Below are 16,257 nucleotides of genomic sequence, written 5' to 3'. Positions count from 1 at the left end.
CTTAATGACCATGGTGACTCACTTAATAACACAGGGGGGAAGGTCATAAAATCAGACACAACTCACTTCATAACTGCCTTGCTTAGCAATGGAAGTTACAGTCCCAGTTGGGGTCATAAGTTGAGGATTACTCCTATATTGACATTTTCTATCTGTAGCTGTTAGGATGAAAGCTTTGGCTCAGATGCTTCACAACCAGCCTCTGATAGTTTCGTTTCTGTAGGCTGTCACCTGCTTTCTTATGTCAGCACTTTGATGCAGGCCCAGCAGATTCTACTGGTGCTTGTTTCTTTTGCTGAAGGCCAGTCTTCTCATACATTAGATTTGTCTTTGGCATAAAATAACCATTGACATTTCTCAGTACAAGGACTCAGTTATCCATAACTTCAGTAGCAGTAGCAACAGCAGCAGCTACATAAATGAAAAATAATAATAATAAATTTGCCTGGGGCATCCAGACATAAAGGAGGACATATATCTCACTGTAGCTTTCATCTGCATTCAGTTGGGTAGCAATCTACAACAGGAAAACCTCTGTTTCCACTCAGACCATCCAGCAAGGGAACTAAAGTTAAAGGTCTCCAGGGAGGAAAAATTTGGCAAACTGCCAAATTCCAGGCTTCCCAACCAGAATTCTTAGCGGCAGCTATTTCCAGAACTGCAAGTTCATCAGATTTCTGATCCCATATTTGTTCTGTACAAGCTGGCCTTCAATTTCAATAACAGTAATAATAAGTAAGGTACAATAATTCCTCTCTACAGCCCCCAGTTTCTTTTTCCTAATGGAGTTGTTACTCCATAGCTCTTCTTCTTTTCTTGTTGGCTCCTTCTTTGCTATATGAAGACTTCACTCTTCTCTTATTCATTGTTTTCACCATTAACCACCAAATGTCCTTCTATTTCATGGAGAAAATAAGGCATGATGATTGAAAACAGATGATGCCTATATATTCCATGGATTATATGTTGGGTGAGGTTCTTCATTTTAAATCATATTAGTCTGCCTTCATGATCTTTGTATGTCCCTAAGCCTAAATTGGTAGGAAACCATTTTGCCAAAATGTGATATCATGATCATAGGAGGCTTTGAGGACCAGAAAAAAAGGATTGGGGATTGATTACACATTGCCCATTTCTGCCCTAAAATAACACTATCGTGGGCATTATAGGAAACAAAATCTTCACTCATTTACTCACACCAATCAAGAGTGCCACAATAATTCCATATCCATATGCATATTACAAGTGTTTAAAACTACCATACCTTAATTATTTGTCCCTCTTCCCTTCCCCAATAGCAACCCATTTAATTCACAAGAGACATCTTTAGTAAAGTGGTTTATTCCCAAATGTAAGCTGAAATGGCTTAGATATCTTGGTTGTGTAAGTTTTATTTTAAACAATGTTGGACCAAGAGGGTTATTTTAAACTTAGAATAGAGTGATAGGACTGAGTGAAGACAGAGACATACAGTGCCCTGTTCAGTGTGAGGGATCTCTGTAGGGTTTGCTTCCAAATATACATAGAGAAGATTGTTCCCGCTTGTGCCATGCATTTATGTTGAACTACAATCTGCATAATTTCCCAATCAGCATAACCAATGGCCAAACTGGCTAAGGAATTATGGGAACATTGTCCAATATATCTGGAAGGCACAGGCTGAGAAAGTTTGGGTGGTTCTATCAGCGTATTTTATTCCAAGAATGATTATGCACCATGACTCAGAATGCTGTTACCTCAGCAAGTAATATACACTTGCTGACACAAATCATTGGGTCTGCTCTAGGATAATTGAGACACACCCTAGTATTGTTGCTCATAAAAATGGCTATGAACTATTTGCATGTCAACATCTTGTGCATGATTCATAGCATGGCCCCACAGTTCATGCAACATGTGTTAGGTGCCTCCCAATTTCCCAAATTGTGAGAAATTCCAGGAATAATAATATTGGGTTTACTTTCCATTGGAAGGAGAAGTACTGAGAAACCTGGGTATTTTTTTTTATCAACCAAAGTATCCTTATAAATCATGCTGGAGAAATTAATTTGGTCACTAAGAATTAACATGGACTTAATGGTATATAAACAATCATCATAAAGCCTATGAAATTTGCTGAATTTCAACTCCCAGAATGTCCCATTATTGGTTATGCTGAATGGGACTGCTAAGTTTTACAGATCAGCAACATCTTCTAGAGGACTTCAAGTTTCTTACCCAAGTGATAGTTTGCTCTCTGTGAAAATGTTTCCATCCTCTGCAAGTCAAAAGCTCCATATTTCCAGAAAAAATGAAGGTTCATCCCAATTTACAAACCTCTTGGTTCCCAGCTATGAGGGAGGTGATCACAGTTCAGTGGTAAAGTACTTGTGTCATATGAGGAATCTATGGCATTTCCACTAAGGCATACAAAAGGTGAGATGAAAGATTCCTATCTGAGATGCCAATCAGACCATGCAATTGACATCTGCTGATTTAACTGGGACGTATCAACCCAAGCTCAGAAAACCACTGAGGACATATCCACATACTTTCTTCTGTATTTTACTTACAGCTGCAGGCTAAAGGAGACTAAAGAAAGATTGAGGAGCTCCATTTTCTATCTTATCACAGCTTGAGTTGCCCAAGGCAGTGTGCTTGAGGCACTTTCAGCCCTTCCAGGTAGACTACACAGGAAACCAAAACCTGAATACCAATAGTAACTTTATTGTAAGGTTACAGTAACAGAGTTATGCATTTCACCCCTGTCCTGCCTTTATTTTCCAGAGAATTAGGGAAGATCCCTTAATGAGATGCTGTCTCCAGTTCCATTCCTCCTTTGGACTCAGAGCTCTCATATCAGACTTTGACTAGGCTGCAGATCTTCCTCTTGCCTCCCAAGGTTATTCTCACATCCCATCACAGTGAATTACCATGCTCCATATCAGGGATCTACATATTGGTTCTGATGCTATAGATCTGGACCATTCCTTTCTTCTGGGTCCTGACCATTGTGCCAACCTCTTTTTACTTTGCCTGTGTGAGTGACCAGATTTGTGTTGCTTTTGTGAATGATATTTTGTAGGAGCAATCATATGGTCAACCATACAATGAGGCAGAGTCCCTAGACTCCTAGCCTGAGGATTTACTCTTTCCATTAAATGCTTCATTGAGGTTCTGTTTTACTGGGTATATGGAGTCGAGCTTACTAGACAAATCTAAACACAGAGCTCCATGTGCAATCACTGCAGTATCAATCTATATGCAGATATGGAAATATATATATATATATATATATATATATATATATATATATATATATATATATATATATATATATATATATATATGTGTGTGTGTGTGTGTGTGTGTGTGTGTGTGTGTGTGTGTGTGTGTGTGTATTTTCTTAAGTTTTGGGTACTTACATGTGTATGGCATTCAGCTTTGCTCGGGTATTTTCCCACGTCATTGTAGTTGTGCTTTTAAAGTTGTAGCGACGTTTCGGCAGAATCTCATCTGCCATCATCAGGCTTCTGTATAGTATTCATCTGTGAGTCAGGGTTTTACAGTACAGGCTTTTACTATAAAAGCCTGACTCATAGATGAACACAATACAGAAGCCTGATGATGGCAGATGAGATTCTGCAAACATCGCTACAACTTCTAAAAGCACAACTACAATGATGTGGGAAAATACCCAAAGCTGAATGCCATATATATATATATATATATATATATATATATATATATATATATATATATATATATATATATATATATATAATTTCTCACAATCAGATCCTAGTTTTCATCTTTTCCAAAGCACTGTCTTTTCAGGATATATTGCAGTCCTTAATATTATACTTGGAACAGTCAAATTCATACCAATCCAACATCTAAGTCAAAAAAAAATATCCTATTCCAAAAGAGAACACAGTTAACAGTGATGTGTCTAGACCACACTTCATACCACACTTTTTGTTTGGTTTTGTTTTTAAAAGTCCTCTCAACTAATTCCTTTGCATATTTTCTGTTGATTATTAAATTGCTGGGGTGCATTAAATATACCCATGAGTTTCCTGTAGGGATTATGTTTTTTCTCTGTTTATTGTGCCCAAGTGCCTTTTTTGTTATACCTTTTGCTATGCCTATATATGTGCTGTGAAAGGATCATCAACTTCAATCATCAATAGATCAAATCTCTTTAAGATATACTGTGGTCTTTGCTCCCCTCTAGTCACAATATGTCTCATTCGAAATCAATTTTTGCTATTATTTATTAGGTATAAGGGACTGTATTACCCCTCCCAAAATAGAATTCAGACTTGAAGACTTTATAATCTAAAATAAATGGGGGGGGGCACAGGAAAAGGAAAGAATTGGAGGGGGTAGTATGAAGAGAGAGAGGAAGCTGAATAATATAAGGTCCATGCAATGGCTTTTTTTGGCATTACTGATTATTTCCATCACCTTTGTATCTACTATCTTCCCATCACCACCATTTTCACCACTGCAGTTTCCTTGCTTCATGACATTATTTTATGGAAAATTCCCGAGTGGTCACACTACCATTCAGAAGCATTCAGTTGACACAAGGACAAATTGTTGCCAGACATGACATCGTTCTACTTCTGGTTGTTCCAAACAGAACTGAGCACAAGAGGCCTTTTTTGCAATCCTCCAGCCAATTTATGGGCAGAGGAACTGGGTGAACGATATTTGTGATTTTCTTTACAGGAAATTCTCCAGCAATTTTTCCAGTGACTTTTGCACCACTGGTCTTGATGTCTTGTTCTGGAATTTAGCAGAAACATTTTAAAAAAAAAAACCCATACAGGCTACAAAATGCTAGAGGAATGATTGCACAATGAAGGACTGTCTGTGCCCTGACAATACATCTTAGCCATCTTAGAATTACATCAGGTTTTCTCTGAAAGTCCCTTTTCCCTGAAAAACAGCTATTATGGAAAAGATCCATATGACTACTAGAGGGCACCAGAGACAAAATCCCTACTCATTGCTGCCACCTAGTGATCTTACAGAGATCTTGCAGCTCATGCATGGGAGCCCAAAAGCAAATTCCCTTCTATCACAGGGGTCCCCAACCACCGGTCCCCGGACCGGTACCGGTCCGTGGATCATTTTTTACCAGGCCGCAAAGCTTGGGCGCTGCCATCTTGTTTTGACGGCGCTTCCGGGTTTTCAGTTGCTTCCAGGTTTTCGGTTGGAAATTGTTTCCGGGTTTTCGGTTGGAAAGCGGCGTTTGGGTGGTCGCGCCTTAGTTTCATCGAAGAGGGGGGGCGGCTTCGAACGAAGAGCCGCCTCGATGGCGGTGGAGTCTCACATTACTCAGGTACCAGTCCGTGGAAGAATAAATAATCGTGAAACCGGTCCCTGGTTCAAAAAAGGTTGGGGGCCACTGTTCTATCAGACTGTCTCAAAAGTGCTTTTTCAAGAGGCAACTGGACTTTCTGTTTGTTTATTTTTTTTTGAAGACATTGCGTTTCTCATTCAAGAAACCTTTTGGATAAGAAGTGAAACGTTTCCAAAGAAAAACCAGAAAATCCATTTGCCTCCTGAAAAAGCACCCTTGGGACAACCATGACCTTGATGACTGAGAATCTCCATAAATTTTCATCAGACTAAATGACAACTTACAGGAAAGATGCAAAAGAAATTCCCTGGAAGTATTAACAAGGGACTAGTGCTCTATGCATCTGATGGATGCGTCTAAGTTGTTCAGGATATGACATCACAATAGGAGTCTTCTCTCAGCTTCTTCCTGTTCCATTTGTCAGCTTATCTGTACTCATAACCATTCGTGGTCTGTAACACTTTTTTAAAAAAATTAATTAGTAGTACTGCCAAAAAGAAGAAAAATTGACAGATGTTCTAATTATTTTTGTTTCTCTTTTTTGCTCTTCTTTGAGTACAGCCTGTACTTCATTCACTGAGACATTGGCAACACTGTACATTTTTTATGCCAATTACCCTTTATATGTTGTGATTTAGTGGTTCATTAGCAAACTTTTGTATGGTTGTTTGGCTGCTTCAGTACAGATGTAATTTTGACAGAGAAACCCACCTTTTGGAGCTGTCTTTGGGCATCCTATATTTTTCTCTTATCTGCTCTCAAAATCATTACATTTCAGTAATATTAAGGTTCCTAAAAAGGAATTACATGGCTTTTAGCAAGCACGATGCAGCTCCATGAGAAAACTAAGGTGTGCATTGGAACAATTCATCTAGATTTTGTAACTATCATCAACTCTGATTTGAAAAAGCAAAGTGTCCCCTTTTTTTTCCTGAAAAGACAGTTCTTGTCAGCACTGATCTAAGTCATAAATCTGTATTAATGACTTCAAGCATATGCATTTCTGAAGTATAAATGTTCTATCAAATAAAATACACTGCACAGATTCAGGATTCATAGGTATATTGAAGCTGTTATGGCCTCTAAAAGTTCCTTCCTATGAATGCATGTCCAGTTTCTCAAAAACTCATTTTCTGTTCTTTGCATGGCTCTCTTCTCCCATGGAGATATCTACCTTGTGGTCATAGAAGTGTGTAAATTGAGAATGCATTGAAAGTAACACTGTTATTTTAGGAACTGTATAAATAAGCTAATTTAAGATTTAGCTTATAATTTAGACCTCATACCAAGAGAAAGTAAGACAATTTAAAAAATTAGTTGATATTTCTTTAGAGTGTAAGAGTTCCAAATGATCTATATGTACAGGGATTTTTAAAAGTGCTCAATTATAATCAAGACAAATTAATTCCCCTACTTAATTTTGGATTATGGAAAACTATGATAGCAACAGCATTTAGACTTATATACCTCTTCACGGTGCTTTACAGCCCTCTCTAAGTGATTTACAGAGTCAGCAAATGATAGGAAGGAATGCTTAACTGGAAAAGCCTGGATGCTAAAGATCAAAGTTAAGGGAGAGTTCAGGATGAGAATGATCTCTGCCACTTTATTTTTTTCATACATTTATGTAGTTTCAACTTTACATACATGACTGAGCAGTGTACAAAGTTAAAAATACAAAAGGGGTGTAATTGACAAAAACATTTTTTAAAAAAATCATTAGAAAACTATAAAAACCATAATCTTCAGGTAAGCAAACTCAATTTCCTTAGTAATATACTGTGGTCAATTTGCAGGCTCCATAATAACCACAATATCAGATCTCCAGGCCAGATAGCAAAATCAGGCTTTCAGGCCCCTCTGGAAGGAATCAAGGTCAGGGCCCATCCGACCCACAGGGGAAAGACGTTCCAAAGAGGGGGTGTGGTGGCACAGAAGGCTCTTCGAAACCCACAACATGTCCTTCCTGCCAGACCTAATGGGACTAGTAAGTGTGATTTTGTGGAGTCCTTGGTACTTTCTGTGCTTAATAGTTTTCTTGCAGACATTTCATTACCAAATTAGGCAATATCATCAGTGCTACAGAGGAGTGGGGCTTGCTCGTATTTTTATATAGTAGTGACTTGTCCTGTCAGACTTGGTGGTTCCTTGATTGGGATATTGTTTAGTTCTTGATTATTGGTCTACCCTGTTTCTCCAACAATACGGCCTCCCCCAATAGGAAGTCCCAGCATGTTTTATAGGCATGAAATGAAATTAAGCCCCTCCCCCCCCAAATTAAGGCCTATATTAAAACATGCAAAATGGGGGGGAATGGCTTGCCGTTAGGAAGTACTTTTGTTGCACACCCGGATATGATGCTGCCTGCGTTGACCCCGATACGAAGTGCCCCACCAACACCGAGGTCAACATCCAAGCTGTCGCCGCCCACCCGAAGATGCAAGGGGGGGAATTAAGTCACCCCCGAAAAGACGGCCTAGCCATTCTTTCGGGGCTCAAAAAAAAATAAGACCCGGCCTTATTATATGAGAAACACGGTAGTGTAAATTTTGGTGTTATTCTCTGATCATCTGAGTGTTGATTGCTTGTGAGGAGGTGATTTGCCTTTTTTTGTTTCCTGTTAATGTTACCTATATGTGCAGAAGGGCTCTCAATGTGGGAATGTTTATCTAATTATGACAAGAGGGGGGAAAAGCTTCCCCCCTTCGTTGCCTATGGCTGTTCATCTTCCCTATAGCACTGAAGTTAATTTATAGTGTTATCCAGCCATCAATGTGGCAATATGAAACTTGTCTCCACATTATTGATATATCATTGCCACTGTGGCTGGATGGCCCTATAAATCACTTGTGTAGATAGTCTTATAAATTGCAGTGAAATTTTAACATCCATTCCTCTCCTCATATAGTCAAGGGGTAAGGATTGAATTTTTTCAGATGGTGCTCTAGTACAGTGGTTGCCAACCAGTGGGCCGGGGCCACTGGTGGTCCACGAGAAAATTTTGATGGTCCGCAGAGAAATGTCACCCCAAAGCAGCCCCCAAAGTAATTAATCCAAGCTGCGCGGGAATACAAGACTGCACCACCCATATGGCCCGCAGGAACACAAGGCTTGTGTTGCTTGCATTGCGAACAAGTGAGGGGAGGGGGGAAGGGCGGAGGGGGGAACTTGCCCCACTCGCCCCACACACCTGGCCCGGGCACCGGGCTGCTTCTTTCTGCTTCTTTCTTCTTCTCCTTTTGGCTGCACACAAGGAAAGCAGCAAAAGTCTTTCTTTCTCTCCCCCAAACTCCACCAGAAATGAATCTTTGAGACCCTACAAAGCATCTTGCTCCAAGAGGCTGAGACAGCACAACAAGTCTCACAACAACTCATTTCTGGCAGAGTTTGGGGGAGAGAAAGAAAGACTTCTGTTGCTTCTGCTGCTTTCCTTGCATGAAGCCAAAGTCTCTCTCTCTCTCTCTCCCCTTGAGAATGGAGCTGGAGACGGTATCCTGTGATCCAAAAAAAAAAAAAAAGAATGATCAATCGGTAGGAAACTGGGGTGGGAAATTTTCCTACAGACTTTTTGGGGGATTTTCCCAGGGTCTCTGGTCCGCAGGATTTAAAATTATGAGTTTGGTGGTCCCTGAGGTCCAAAAAGTTGGTGACCCCTGCTCTAGTGGACATGCTGGCCAAGGTGGAGGGCACCAAACAGAGAAGACCAAGAGCCTTCTAAGAGTTAAAGAGCCAGCATGGTGTAGTGTTTAAGGACTATGGAATCAAGACCAAGGAGGCACAGGATCAATCAATTAGAATAGAGCTGAAAGGGATCTTGGAGGTCTTCTAGTCCAACTCCCTGCCAAAGCAGGAGATGCTATACCATTTCAGATTGCCCAGTCTCTTCTTAAAAACCTCCAATAATGAAGCACGCACAACTTCAGAAGGCAAGCTGTTCCGCTGGTTAATTGTCCTCACCATCAGGAAGTTTCTTCTTAGTTCCAAGTTGCTCCTCTCCTTGATTAGTTTCCATCCATTGTTTCTTTTCTTGCCTTCTGGTGCTTTGGAAAATTGGTTAGCCCCCTCTTCTTTGTGGCAGCCCCTCAAATATTGGAAGGCCATGGATATTTTATTAGGTGACTGTGACACAATCTCTCCCCGCTCCCCCGTTTATTTTGTGAGGGTTTTTTTGTGGAGAAAAAATGAAGGAGAACCCTGTGTAAGCTGTATGCGATCTAAGGGAAAAGGTAGGATATGAATTTAACAAATAATTGTTTCATTAGAAATGTATTCCTCTTTTCGTCCACCTTGTTGTTTCACTTCTCTCTCAAAGACACAGTGTAGGGCAGTGGTCCCCAACCTTTTTGTACCAGGGACCGGTTTCAAGCAGAAAATTTTTGCAAGGACGGGGGGAGAGAAGAGAAGGAGGCTTCGCTCTCTCGCTGCTCCACCATCCAAGGAAGAAACTGCTTCAAAGAAGCGGGGGAGCTTTTCCTGTCGCCGCAGCTATTCTGAAGCGCCCGTTTCACCCCCACTCCCACCCGCGCGCTTCAATCCACAGTGTCCCGTTCTGCCTGCCTGCCTGCCTGCCTTAGTTTCTGGTTGTTTGGGAGCAGCTTCGGCTGAGAATAATAACTATTCGCCTCTTTTACTCAGCCGAAGCTGTTCGATTCAACCATTAACGAAGGCAGGCAGGCAGGCAAGCAAGCAGCACTGGGTTGAACCCTGCGCACGCGCGGGCGGCGGGCGAGCGGGCGGGGCGGACGGGGTGGGGGAGAAGCGGGCGCCGGTGACAGGAAAAGCCACCCCCACCCCGGCTTCTTTGAAGCAGTTTCTTCCTGGGCTGGTGAAGGAGCGAAAGCGACTGAGAGAGCTGACCCAGAGACCCCTGGTGTAGGGTTTATTTTCCTCACCCACATTTGCTTTTTGTGTCAACATCAGCTGCAGGAAGAATACACACACTTCTGGACGATTCATATGTTTCAGAAAAACCTCTACGAAGAATGTGCTGCCATGCCTTTATAATACTTCTTGTAGAACACTAAACTCAAGATTTGAAGATAAATCCCAGTTTAAGGAGTGTTGATACCAAGCACTGACAAACAGGGTGGAGCTGGTTAAGATAGAACTGACCACAAAGAGACCTATTAGTTAAAGATTAATTTTTATGAGAGGTCAGGTCTTGCTTTCTGGCTGATAGCCAGGTAGCTTTTTTGTCCATTTTGTTTTTAACACGATCATGTTGCCATGACACGCTACACAGACAACAGGAAATACTCTAATACTTACTGTTAATGCAGGGTTTGGATAATAAGATCATATAGTTTAGTCGGTAAGTAGTCATTTGGCTATATCCGGGCAGGCAATATCATGAATTTCCTTATTATGTTGTGAATTTCTTTGTTTATATGGACAGATAAATTCCCAGCATTTTTTCTCACAAAACTTCTATCCACAAATTTGTACCAAATTCCCTTTCTGACTAATGTATTTTGTTCGATTCTTAGATAAAAGAAATCAGAAAAGAATAATTAAAGTAGTTAGATATTTTTTTCTGGAATCCTACAATATTAATGCACCAAATCACTGTTTTCTTAGTCATGGGTAAATACACCTTAATCATTCATTAAATGTGTAATACTAAAACACATTTCTATATTTATATATAAAGCTCTAGAGCTCTAGAAGTATACATATTTTTTTAAAAATGGGATCCAATTGCAGAAAATCAGGAGATAAGAAGACTGAATCTATATAATTGAATCTATTAGTAGGAACAGTCAACTTTTGATAGGTGAGTGCTGCATTCAAGCTGACAGTCAGAGATGATTACAAATGCCAATGGATATCCATTTTAGAGAATCAGATTTTACTTTGTTAAACTGAAGTATGCCTGTGTTAGGCTAACTATGATTTTCAAGCATTTCCCTTTTTAAAATCAAAAAGTTGCAAAAAACGATTTAGTCTTGGTCCTGGGGTCATAATCTATCAACCCTTGATATAATGGGTAATTTGGCACCTTTCAGATGTTAGATTACAATTTCCATCTTCGCTGTTGATCATGCTGTCAAGAGATTATGAAAGATGGAGATAAGATGGTGAACATCAGAAAAGCCACACATCAAGTCCACATTCCTACTAAGTCAGACATCTATTTCATTCAGGAAGTTTAAGAATCAACTTTTATTGCCATTGCAACTAACCATAAATATTATTTTACAGAACAGAATGCTCCCTGACAGCTGGAAAAAGGTTAATATAGCACTTATTCCTAAAGACGTATATGATTTGACTTTAACAAGAAACTAACAAGAGCCATGATGGCACACTGGTTGGAATGCAGTACTGCAGGCTAATTCTGCCAACTGCCAACAGTTCAATTCTGACTGGCTCAAGGTTGACTCAGCCTTCCATCCTTCTGAGGTCAGTAAAATGAGGAAAATGATTGCTGGGGACAATATGCTGATTTTGTAAACTGCTTAGAGAGTGCTATAAAGCACTATAAAGCAGTATACAGATAGTCCTCAACTTACAACCATTTGTTTAGTAACTGTTCAAAGTTACAACAGTCCTGAAAAAAAAGTGACTTGTGACAATTTTTCACACTTATGACTATTGCAGTATCCCCATGGGTCACATGATCAAAATTTAGATGCTTGGCAAGTAGTTCATATTTATGGCGGTTACAGTGTCCCAGGATCATGTGATACTTTTTTATGCCCTTCTGACAAGCAAAGTCACTGGGGAGGCCAAATTCACTTAACAACCATGTTACTAACTTAACAATTGCAGTGATTCACTTTACAACTGTGGGAAGGAAGGTAGTAAAATTGGGCAAAACTCACTTAACAAGTCTCTCACTTAGCAACAGAAATTTTGGGCACGAGTGTTCCCAAAACTACCTGTATAAGTCTAAGTGTTATTGCTATTGCTGTTTCTATTGACCAATATCTTTATTGAATAATGGCTACCAATTATTTACTATATTTGTGGCTTGGAGATAACCTTGAAGATAATTTAATGGGTAAGATTGACCGAAAGAAAGCACAAATGATTATTAATACTGTAGAAAACTAACAAAACCTTGTGAGATTCAAAAAGGGAAAAGATAAGAGTGCCCACTGTCTCCATTCTTTTTTTCATTTTACTTCTTTTTTTAATAAAGTTTTATTGAGTTTTAACAAAACAAATAAAACATCTTATTTGAGTACAGCATGGTTCCGGGTTATCACATTTCCATACAGACACAATTTCATATGAATATTCATCTTATGTATTCAACTTCATATCTTATTACTCTTTTTCCAACTTCTCACTATTTCTCCCTTTACTTCTCTTAATTTTCTTTTATGGTTATCTCATTTTCTTCTTATTCAATTGTATTTCTTTTACCTAAATTTCTATATCTTTTTATTCATTGTTCTTATACTTTCATCTGTCTTGTTTACAATTTCATATATTCTCTTCCAACATTCTTAAGAAGCAATTTTTTTCATTTTACTTCTTGAGGGAGTGACATAGGATAAGATGTGAAAATTGTGGAACTAAAGACATTCATCCAATTGCCAGTGAAGAATTGAGAAGCGAAGGAAAAGCTTTCTTGAATAAAAGTCCTTGGAATGAATTGCAGGTGGGGTTTTATAACGCACCAGAGAAAAAGATTGATGACAGTGAATTTATAAGTCAGGGAGAAAGAGAAGGCCAGTCAACAGAAAAACTGAGGCAGTTGTGCACAGTTTGAGGCCTGTGAGGTGATGGTGATGACTGATTATTCCTACCTTTTTGATTTACCATGTTTTTGTTTCAAAGAATAGTAGGTAATACTTCAGGAGGGAAAATCCATTGTTTAAGCAAAGGCACCATTCTGTATAATAGGGCAGAATCAAAATTTGCAACCCAGAGACTGAAATAGGCAGCGAGGAAAGAGAGATACAACTAGTCTATTAACAGAGCATCTGTAGCTCAGCCTCTGAGGATAGTTTAGGGCCCAACTGTCTATACTGCATGTACTAGTGTGATGTGATCAGCATTGTGAAACTTAATAAACCAGATTCATTATGCTGTTAATGTATAAATGGCACCAGAATTCTGCAGCTAAGAAATTTCCTGGTTAATTCAAATCAATAGGACAATGTATCTTTTTTTTTCATATCTGGAGGTCTCCAAATAAAACAAAAATGAGGGGTAGATATTGACAGACATCCTGGGAAATCTACTATTTGGTTCCAAAATTTTTATTTTTAAATGTTCTGAAATGCTTATTTATTCTGAAATGCCTTGTTTGGAATAGAGTTTCTGTGTCTTTTCCACATCACCACTATTTCCAGTGTAACAAAATAAAGAAGACTTTTAATAGAAAATAAAGATCATAATAAACATTATAAGGCAATTACATTACAGAATGTTTGTTGACAGCTTGAATTTTTGATGAGCTTTTCAAATAGCTTTGCCCCTTAATATAGCAGTGAATTGTTTTAAACGTGTGCATTAAGTTAATAACTGGTGTTCAGATAGTTGCAAAGGACCCAAGAAGGACACAGTGCATAGATGACATAAGACACAGCTGTCATTTTTTAATCTTTATCATTTCAAGCAAGATTTAATAGTTTTGATAACATGTTTTCAGGCCGTGGCAGCCCTGAAGACGCTAAAGAAGATGGCTCCAGGGCTGACATGTGAATGGAAAGTTAAGCGACTAAAACTCTCGTCTTTTCCCTCCAAATAAATCCATTGCAAGGGTAGATCAACTAGTGAATGCATTTCTGGGGAGGGGGAGGAAGTTTCATTAACACTTAGAATGAAAGGTTGGTAGCAATGAGATTAAGCTCCATGGTGGACCAAATGAAGGAACTGAGCATTGTGTGGTTCTCCTGGGTTCTCTCCACTCAGTTGTTCAGTCCCTGGTTATCTCATGATTGGACTATTGTAATGCGCTCTACATGGGGCTGCCCTTCAAGAGCATTCAGAAGCTACAGCTGGTGCAGAGTGCAGTGGTGCTAACAGTTTTGGGGACCCTAAAAAATGGACCCTGTAACACCACTGCTCTGCTAGCTGCACTGGTTGCCAGTCTGCTTCTGGGTGCAATTCATGGTGTTGATGATCACCTTTGTGGCATGGGTCCAGGTTACTTGAGGGATCATCTCACCCCACTGGGATTGGATCATCCCACCTGTGCCAGCAGAGGAGGCATTCTGCAGATCCCATCAGCCTGATTATTCCAGTTGGCAGAGTCCAGGAGGAGGGCCTTCTCTGCTTGTGCTCCTGCCTGTCAGGCAAGTTTCTCCACTTTGGAATTCAAGGTGGGTTTGCCCACCTTCTGTCTGCTTCTGGCTGGAGACCAGGTCTGTTTCTTCTTGGGTCATCTGGAGCAGGCTTTCTTCTGATAACCCACCCTATGCCATGGCTGCCTGAGTTTCTCTCCACATGCCCCAGATGTCAGGGAATGATTGGAGAGGCCGCGACCCAGGAACCCCGGTAATGTTGATTAATTAAGGGAGTCAGCTTGCTGTCAAGATTCCTGCCGATCACCCTAATTAAATCATACGTCTCGAGCTAAGCTTCAAAAAACTTCAAAAGATTTATTAGGAGTGACATGCCTGCATGACCTGTATGAAGCCGACTCTGAGACACGTAATTTACAATCACTTATGACTTTGTCTCCCCCCCCCCCCTGCGTGTATCATAATTCAGCTTCTCCAACGAAACACATTCATGGGCTGGGTGTCATCACTCACTTTCTCCAAAAAAAGGGTTTTCTCGGGCAGAATACCCGGTTGCCTAGGTTACAATCTTTGTGAGATAAGCTCAGAATGTGCTTCTGATTTTATTTGCCGTATCCTCCTTCAGGTCTTTCTCATGGCAACTTGTAAACAGGCATAGGAATGTTTTACAAGTTGACACTGTCCTCTGGAACATCTTGCTTCCTGATGTTCACTCCTATCTTTTTGTAAGGGCCTAAAGACCTAGATCTGGGGGAACAGCACAGTGGAGGTGTTTGATTACCAACAAATTCCACCTCTCCCTATTCCATCCCTGACCTCCTGATGTGTCCTTAGATTTTAGTGTTTGATTTTAATTTGTTTACCTTTCAATGTATTTACCTTTCAATATATAGACATATTTTTATCTCTGTAAGCTGCCCAGAGTTACCTTATGGTAAGATAGACAGCCAATAAAATGTATAAATAAATAAATAAACAAATCTGTACCATCTCAGGTGCAATGGAAGACGTAATTCCCCTCAAATGCCAGTCCTGCATATGGAATAAAAGAGCTACTGTATGGAATAATGGTTCATGTGATGAACTAAGAGTGGGATGACCAAAACTGAAGTCCACCTTCAACCATGGAAACTCACTTGACGGTTCTGTCTCAGCTCAACTTCCCAACTTTGTTGTCATGGAAGGAGAGGCATATTTGATGCCTTGAACTCCTGATGGAAAGGATGGATATGAATCAAATAAATAAGTTTGTTCTTGGACCACACACTGTGTTAGCCCTGTGGCTGGACATAAGGGCAACAAATATCACATTTTCCTTTTTTTTTTTTTTTTGAACCAGTAAGCCCATTGGCTATAGTAAATAAAGGAGAGGAAAGTTGTAGTCAGATGTTTCTGGAGTGTATCACTGGAAGAATGTGGGTCCAACTATGTAACATGCATAGCATCACAACTCCTTTATGACATTTAACATGCCCCAGAAACTTAATTCAAAACTTGAACTAGAAACTTTTGGCTTTAGGCCATGGTGGAAACATCCAAATCAAAGGGTTCATTTAACACCTATGAGGCCCAGGATATAAATTCAGCTCATACAGCTTGGAGGTGATCTTGAGAGCTTCTGTCAATACAGCAACATTTTCTGAAATGCCAGCTGAATAATTCAAAAAGTTTCCAAACAAGGCAAGTTATGCAATAGTAAGGACA

At 39.8% G+C, this 16,257-nt stretch overlaps 1 long non-coding RNA gene across 1 annotated transcript; it reads left to right on the top strand.

The window, feature by feature from the left end:
* The first annotated feature begins 10,519 nt into the window (after nucleotides 1-10,519).
* On the top strand, nucleotides 10,520-13,703 carry LOC148130847 (uncharacterized). Its single transcript, XR_015749635.1, has 3 exons — nucleotides 10,520-10,664; nucleotides 11,555-11,755; nucleotides 12,842-13,703. It is a non-coding gene; the product is annotated as an uncharacterized LOC148130847 (long non-coding RNA).
* The last annotated feature ends 2,554 nt before the right edge of the window (nucleotides 13,704-16,257 follow it).

The sequence above is a fragment of the Notechis scutatus genome, chromosome 4 (assembly GCF_049901735.1).
Source record: "Notechis scutatus isolate UNSWTSFEM ecotype Mainland chromosome 4, rNotScu1.2, whole genome shotgun sequence".
NCBI lineage: Eukaryota > Metazoa > Chordata > Lepidosauria > Squamata > Elapidae > Notechis > Notechis scutatus.
The sequence above is the reverse complement of the archived record's forward strand: the minus strand, read 5'-3'. Positions and strand labels throughout refer to the sequence as shown.